General features: G+C 45.1%; 1 protein-coding gene and 1 pseudogene across 1 annotated transcript in view; both read left to right on the top strand.

The window, feature by feature from the left end:
* The window catches only part of LOC112076562 (tectonin beta-propeller repeat-containing protein 1-like), a 20,082-nt pseudogene extending 17,572 nt beyond the window's left edge, over positions 1-2,510 (top strand).
* The window catches only part of LOC112076561 (plexin-B1), a gene marked incomplete at its 3' end in the record, with an annotated part of 50,676 nt that continues 44,283 nt past the window's right edge, over positions 1,856-8,248 (top strand). The window contains exon 1 of the mRNA XM_024143301.2: positions 1,856-2,673. The remainder of the gene's footprint in view (positions 2,674-8,248) is intronic.

Below are 8,248 nucleotides of genomic sequence, written 5' to 3' on the forward strand. Positions count from 1 at the left end.
GATCCATTGGTCCATTGATGTCTTAATCTCCACAAAGACTCCGCGCAATACACCCTCTCAATACACCCCTCTCAATACAACCCCTTTCAATACACCCCTCTCATCAATACACCCCTTTCAATACACCCCTTCATCACCCTCTCAATACCCCTTCTCAATACACCCTTCTCAATACACCCTTCTGATACCTATCAATTCACCCGCTTGATCAACACCTATACACCCTCCTATCACCTCTCAAATCACCCCTTCGTCGCAATACACCCCTCCTAATACACCCCTCTCAATAACCCCCCTCATACCTTCTTCAATACCCCTTCTCAATACACCCCTCTCAATACACCCTTCTCAATACACCCCTTCTCAATACACCCCTCTCAATACACCCTCTCAATACCACCCGCTTTGCTTCAACACCCCTTCTCATACACCCCTTCTCATATACACCCCTTCTTTCAATCACCCCTTCTGCAAGTAACCCCTTCTCAAACACCCCTGTCTCAATACAACCCCTTCTCATACACCCCTCTCAATACACCCCCTCTCCTAATACCACCCCTCTAATACACCTCCTCCTAATAACCCCTCCTATACACCCCCTCCTTCAATACACGCCCTCTCCAATACACCCCTTCTCAAACACCCCTTCTCAATACACCCCCCTCTCAACTACACCACCCTCTCAATACACCCCTCTCAGATCACCCTTCAAACACCCCTCTCAATACACCTCTCATCCCTCACAATCACCCCTTCTCAATACACCCCTCCTAAACACCCCTCTCATACACCCCTCCTAATACACCCCTCCTCATTACACCCCTTCTCAATACACCCCATTTCAATACACCCCTGCTCAATACACCCCCTCTCAATACACCCCTCTCATACACCCTCCTCTCAACACCCTCATACACCCCTTCTCAATACACCCCTCTCAACTACACCCCTTCTCAATTTACACCCCTTCTGCAAACCCCTCCTTCTAATACACCCCTTCTCAATACACCCCTTCTCAATACCACCCCTTCTCAATTACACCCCTTCTCAATACACCCCTCTCTCAATACACCCCTCAATACCCCCCTCTGTTCAATACCCCTTCCCAATACACGCCCTTCTCAATAACCCTCTCATTACCCCTCCAATAACACCCCTTCGCAATACACCCCTTTTCAATTACACCCCTCTTCAATACACCCCTGTCTCAATACACCCCTCTTCTAATACACCCCCTCTCAATACACCCTCTCCAATACACCCCTCTCTCAATACACCTCCTTCTCAATACACCCCCTTCAATACACCCCCTCTCAATACACCCCCTCTCAATACACCCCTTCTCAAACACCCCTTCTCAATAACACCCCTTCTCCAATACACCCTCTCAAACACCCCTTCTCAATACAACCCCTTCTCCAATACACCCCTCTTCAATACAACCCTCTCCAATACCACCTCTCTACATACCCGCCTCTATTACACCCCTTCTCAATACAACCCTTCTCAATACACCCTCTTCTCAATATACCCCTTAGGTACCCATACTAACTGCATTGGTAGGAAAATACTAGGACCATATTACTACCGGAGGTGGACCATGTAACTACCGTAAGATCATCATACTACGGGGTGACTCTATTTCAGAGTAGGATTACCATCATTACTGACTACATGCATTTAGAGGATAGTGAATCCATCATATACTACACTGGAGGTTAGATACCATCAATTACACTACACTGGTAGGATCATTACTAAGAGTAGTTACCATCATTATACTACACTGGAGGTAGGATACCATCCATTTACTACCTACACTGGAGGTAGGATACCCATTCATTAAACTACACTGGTATTTAGAGGGTTAGGTGATACCATCATTATACTACACTGGAGGTAGGATACCATCATTACACTACACTGGAGGTAGGATACCATCATTACACTACACTGGAGGTAGGATACCATCATTACACTATGCTGCTATTGTTATGACTTGTTCAATGATCAGGTTGACTTCCCGCACTTTGGCATGCTGCTGCGGTTACAAACCCCGTGACTGAAACAGTTTCCTTGTGTTAATCGGTATTGTTAGTCGTCAACAGTATCTATGTCAAACCCCGGGTTAAGACCGGCAGGAGGCTGCCAGGCCCCATCTGCTCCCCCAGCTGCAGGCGTGGCTGGGGCCGGGATTGGAGAACAGGAGAGACGGGAGGAAGGGAGGAGAACCATAAATCCTCCGAGTTGGGCGGAGGGAGGGAGGGAGGGATATTAAATGCGTTTCTCAGAGCCGTTAACTTATCGCGCTGTTAAAAAGSGGAATCATTAAATATGTGAAGTAATATGACACCGCCTCCGTGAAGCTGCCGGGACTCTATTTGAAAGTCAGCACGCGGACCCGGTAAAAGAAACAGACCCCGCCTCTTGTCTGTATTTTATTCCCACCGGGGTGTCTCCCCTCTTCTCTCTGTCCCCCCCCCTTATCTCAGCTGCTGCTCGCCTGCTGAACAATGTAACCGCATCAACATAACGGGAGTTGGGAAGAGAGAGTGTTGGATAGAAGAAAGAAAAAAACCGGTTTGTTTTCACCTTGTTTTCCTCTCAAGATTGTCGTTGTTGAACAAACTCTGGATTTGTGTTGGGAATGAAACTTGGCGGATACTGAATGAAGTAAGTCTAATTGTAAAAACGGAACTTGGGGTTGTATGATTGAATGGACGAGAGCTTCTCTCTCTCTCTCTCGGTGGAGGCGTTGTGAGTACCGTGCTCTGTTAACGCTTTTGTCAGAAGTGTTTGAGTGAGTGACAACATTGCCGGCTGGTGTTGAGAGCTTGAGGTTGCTGTCATTTATTCCCGGTCAGCCGTCTTCTTATGCAGATGAAAAATAGCGTAACGGAAATGTGTTTTATTTTTGATGTGTGTGATGAGTGCATCGGTAGGAGTATTGTATTATTGATTGTATGAAAATGTAAGAGCGTCTGCTAAATGTAAAAAAATAAATAAATAAAATGAACCGCATTGTATGAGAATCAGTTTTGCCACATTCTCTAGCCTCCCTGACCGGAAAGTGAAATGTTTTTATCTATTTCTGGGCCTTATGAGTCGGTGTATGATAAATATCTTATTGATTTATATGAAACCAGTTTGATAATCAGTTTCTTGTAGCCTACAGTCTCTAGTCTGGTCTGCGTGTGGAAGTTGACTTTTACAAAAAACACAAAAAACATTGTATTGTCTGAATTATCTAGCCACTTTATAAACATGCGTTGCATGTAAAGTAACCTACAGAGTTCTCTTGCAAACCAGCTGTCTTCGCTCTCCTTCAGAGGGACTTACAGGAGCTATTAGGGTTAAGTGCCTTGCTCAAGGGCACATCAKCAKATTTTTTKGGGGCGACTYRGGATTCAAACCAGCAACCTTTCAGTTTCTGGCCCAACTCTCTCTCTAACCACTAGGCTACCTGCCACCCTTCAATAGAGGGTTTCGTTTTTAAGTTTGTGGTTCAGTCACAGTGCGTCAGGTTATTCTGCCACTGTCTATACTCTCTGTTTTTTAGGGCCAAATACGCATTTCTATTTGCATTTTTTATTATTTTTTTAACATTTTAGTCATTTTAGCAGACAGCTCTTATCCAGAGCGGACTTGTACAGTTAGAGTTGCATACATTTTATACATTTTACATACTGAGACAAGGATGATCCCATACCGGCCAAACCCTCCCTAACCCGCCGACGACGCATGACACATTGTGCGTCGCCCCCACGGACCTTCCCGGTTGGGCCGGCTGCGACAGAGCCTGGGCGTAACCCAGAGACATCTGGTGGCGCAGCTAGAGCATGCGATGCAGTGCCCTGACCACTGCGCCACCCGGAGTTCCTAGTTCCACAGTTTGCTCTGTTTTTTTGTTAATTCTTTCCAATGTGTCAAGTAATTATCTTTTTGTTTTCTCATGATTTGGCTTGGGTCTCTCTCCTCTCTCTCTCTCTCTCTCTGTGTCTTCTCTCTTCCTCTGTCTCTCTGTCTCTCTCTCTCTGTGTTTCTTCTTGTCTCTCTCTCTCTGTTCTCTCTGGTCTCTCTCTCTCTGTGGTCTCTCTCTCTGTGTTCTCTGTCTCTCTCTCGTGTCTCTCTCTGTGTCTCTCTTCTCTGTGTCCTCTCTCTCTGTTCTGTCTCTCTTGTCTCTCTCTCTTGGTCTTCTCTTCTGTGTCTCTCTTCTTTCTCTACTCGTGACTTTCTCGTCTCTCTCTCTCTCTCTCTCTGTTCTCTCTCTTCTCTCTCTGCGTTGTCTCTCTCTCTGTGTCTCTCTCTCTGCTCTCTCTGTCTGTCTCTCTCTCTGTGTGTCTCTCCTCTCGTGTCTCTCTCTCTGTGTCTCTCTCTCTGGTGTCTCTCTCTCTGTGTCTCTCTTCTCTTGTCTCTCTCTCTCTGTCTCTCTTCTCTCTGTCTCTCTTCCTTGTCTCTCTCTGTTTTCCCTCGTGTTCTTCCTCTTTCTCTGTCTGGAGAGTGTGAATATCCCTCCCTTTTTTTTCTCTCTTCCACTACCCTCTATGTTTTGCCCCCCCCCCCCTACTCCCTCCCTCTGTTCCTTCATTCCCAGGGCTGGTGCTCTATCTAGTTATTCATCATGCTTGTGTCCCAAAATGGCACCCTACATAGTCCAAAATGAAAGTCTATATATTTTAGAATGTTAATGCACATGTACATTTTCCAGACACATTTTTTTTGTAATGAAGCGAAGGCTTCGACAACAGATGGAAAAGGGGTCGAAACAAAACACAAATGCATCTTAAACACAATAATGTTGAAGTCATTACCCACTAATATTCAACACTTAGATATATTTAGTGTAGGAGAACATTTTTTCATCCTTCTGTAAGTTGAAGAAACATTGTACGTTGTGATTTAAAATTGTTTAATAGTAGTCGTGTGTGTGTGATGTTGTATGTTTGATTGAACTTTGATAATCAGTAGTTTGTAGTTTGGTCTCTTTTAGGGGAAATCGGCGTCTCAGGCCAATTCTGTTACCATGGAACTTGCTCTGCTGTTCTACGCCTGTCGACATTCTGTTATTAGTCCCCTCCACTAACATTCTTCTTCTCTACCTTTTGTCCCATCACTCTCTTCCATTGCTAGGTGTTTATCGCCTTGTTTCTTCATCGTCTCTCTCTTCTGTTCTGTCTCTCTCTAATCGCTGTCTCTCTCTCTTATCGCTGTCTCTTCTCTCTCTATCGCTGTCTCTGTCTCTCTCTAGCGTTCGCTCTTCTCCTATGCTTTCTCTTCTCTTGCTGTCTCGTCTCTCCTCTATCGCTGTCTCTGTCTCTCTTCTTTATCTGTGTCTTCTCTTCTTCTGCACTCCTCTTCCTCTATCGCCTGGTTCTCTCTCCTCTCTATCGCTGCTCCTCTCTACTGTCCCTACTCTCTCGATCGGTATGTCATGATTATCTCATACTCTACATACAATACAATCATCGACCATGCTGCGCCACGTACCGGTGTCCTCTGTTCTCTCTCTCCTTTTCTATCGCTGTCTCTCTCTCCTTTCGCTCTTCTCTGTCTCATCTCTCCTATCCCTGTCTCTCTCTATCACTGTCTCTGTCTCTCTCAATCGCTCTTCTCTCTGCTCTCTCTCTCTATCACTGTCTCTCTCTCTCTCTATCCTGTCTGCCTGTCTCTCTCTATTGCTCTGTCTCTCTCTCCTCTACTCGGCTCTATCTGCCCTCCTACACCCCTCCTCTCTCTCCTCGCATCCTCTCTTCCCTACCCGACTCCTCATCGCTCGTCTCTCTCTCTCCTCTCTATATCTCTAATCAATTCAATTTAATTCAAGGGCTTTATTGGCATGGGAAACGTGTTAACATTGCCAAGCAAGTGAGGTAGATAATATACAAAGTTAAATGAACAATAAAATGAACAGTAAACATTACACATACCAGAAGTTTCAAAACATTAAAGGACATCACAAATGTCATATTATATATACAGTGTGTAACAATGTACAAATGGTTAAAGTAACACAAAGGAAAATAAATAAGCATTAATATGGGTTGTATTACAATGGTGTTTGTTCTTCACTGGTTGTCCTTTTCTTGTCGCAAAAGGTCACCAATCTTGCTGCTGTGATGTTCACACTGTGGATTTCACCCCAGTAGATATGGGGGTTATCAAAATTGGATTTGTTTTCGAATTCTTTGTGGATCTGTGTAATCTGAGGAAATATGTGTCTCTAATATGGTCATAACATTTGGGAGAGGTTAGGAAGTGCAGCTCAGTTTCCACCTCATTTTGTGAGCAGTGAGCACATAGCTGTCTTCTCTTGAGAGCCATGTTCGCTACGGCGGCCTTTCTCAATAGCAGAGCTATGCTCACTGAGTCCTGTAACTGTCAAAGTCTTCCTTAAGTTTGGGTCAGATCACAGTGGTCAGGTATTCTCTGCACTGTGTACTCTCTGTTTTAGGGCCAAATAGCATTCTAGTTTGCTCTCTGTTTTTTGTACTAGTTCTTTCCAATGTGTCAAGTAATTATCTTTTTGTTTTCTCATGATTTGGTTGGGTTTATATGTTGCTGTTGTCCTGAGGGCTCTGTGGGGTGTGTTTGTGGTTTGTGAACAGAGCCCTAGGACCAGCTTGCTAGGGACTCTTCTCCAGGTCTCTCGTCGATGTACTTCCCCCTCTCGCTCTTAGCCGTGATGGCTTTGTTATCTGTCTCTCCTCTCTCTCTTCCTCTACTCGTCCTCTCTATCTCTCATCTTCTCTCTCTCTCTCTCCTCTCATCTCTCTCTCTATCTCTCTCTCTACTCTATCCCAATCTTCTCTTCTTCTCATTCTCTCTCTCTCCTCTCTACTCTCATCTCTCTCTCTACTCTCTCACTCTACTCCCATTCAATCTCTCTCTCTCTTCAATCTTCTCTCTACTCTCTCACTCTCTCTCTCTACTCTCATCTCTCTCTACTTTCATCTCTCTCTCTATCTCTCCTCTCTCTCTTATCTATCTCTCTCTCTTCACTCATCCCTCTCTCATCTACTCTCATTCCACTCTCTCTCTCTCTTCTCTCTCTCTCTCTCTACTCTCATCTCTCTCTCTACTTCTCATTCTTCTCTTCTCTCTCTACTCTCTCTTCTCTCTCTCTCATCTCTCTCTCTCTCTACTCTCTCCTCTCTTCTTACTCCTCTCTCCACTCTCATCTTCTCTCTCTCTCTCTCTACTTCATCCCTCTCTCTCTACTCCCATCTTCTCCTCTCGCTCCTCACACTCCACACCCCACTAACAGTCTCTCTCTCTCTCTCTCTAATCTCAGTCTCTCTCTCCACACCCCACTAACAGCCCCCCCCTCTCTCTCCAAAGAGGATTTATTGTTTGTAAAAGCATGTTGTCTCGTAAACACTTTGGGGGTGCTTTCAACTCGGCTTTCGTTCAAGCTCATTAGAACAGCTTCATACTACTGAACCTCTCAGAACACACAGCAGCTGCTGCTGCCAGGGAGTCGGACTCCACAGAACAGATATTCAACGTTGTGTAAACTGAAAAGTGAGTGTTCAAACCAAAGCATTCCTCTCCTCTCTGGGGTGTAACCCTGTCAGGTATATCTCAGAGTTAACCAGGATTATTACACTGGTACCCTGTCAGGGATATATATCAGAGGTACCAGGATAATTATACTGGTAACCCTGTCAGGTATATATCAGAGGTACCGATAATTACACTGGTAACCATGTCGGTATATCTCGAGTTACCAGGATATACCACTGGTAACCTGTCAGGTATATCTCAGAGGTACCGGGAAATTACACTGGTAACCTGCAGGATATCTCAGAGGTACCAGGATAATTAGCACTGGTAACCCTGTCAGGGATACTCAGAGGTACCAGGATAATTTACCACTGGGTAACCCTTCAGGGGTAATATCTCGAGGTACCGGATAATAACACTAGGTAACCCTGTCAGGGTTAATCATATCAGAGTCCAGGATAATTACACTGGTAACTGAGTATTTATAGCAACTGGTGATTTAAATGTAGTGTAGTGTGAGTGTGTGAACTTGTCAATTTGCCTGGCTCTGTGTGTGTGTGGTGTGTGTGTGTGTTTGTGTGTGTGTGTGTGTGTGTGTTGTGTGTGTGTGTGATGTGTGTAGTGTGTGTGTTGGGTGTGGGTGTGTGTGTGTGTGGTTGTGTGTGTGTGTGTGTGTGTGTGTGTGTGTGTTGTGTGGTGGTGGTGTGTGGTGTGTGGTGTTGTGTTGTGTGTGATGAGAGAGAGA

This window comes from Salvelinus sp. IW2-2015, unplaced genomic scaffold (assembly GCF_002910315.2).
Source record: "Salvelinus sp. IW2-2015 unplaced genomic scaffold, ASM291031v2 Un_scaffold3841, whole genome shotgun sequence".
NCBI lineage: Eukaryota > Metazoa > Chordata > Actinopteri > Salmoniformes > Salmonidae > Salvelinus > Salvelinus sp. IW2-2015.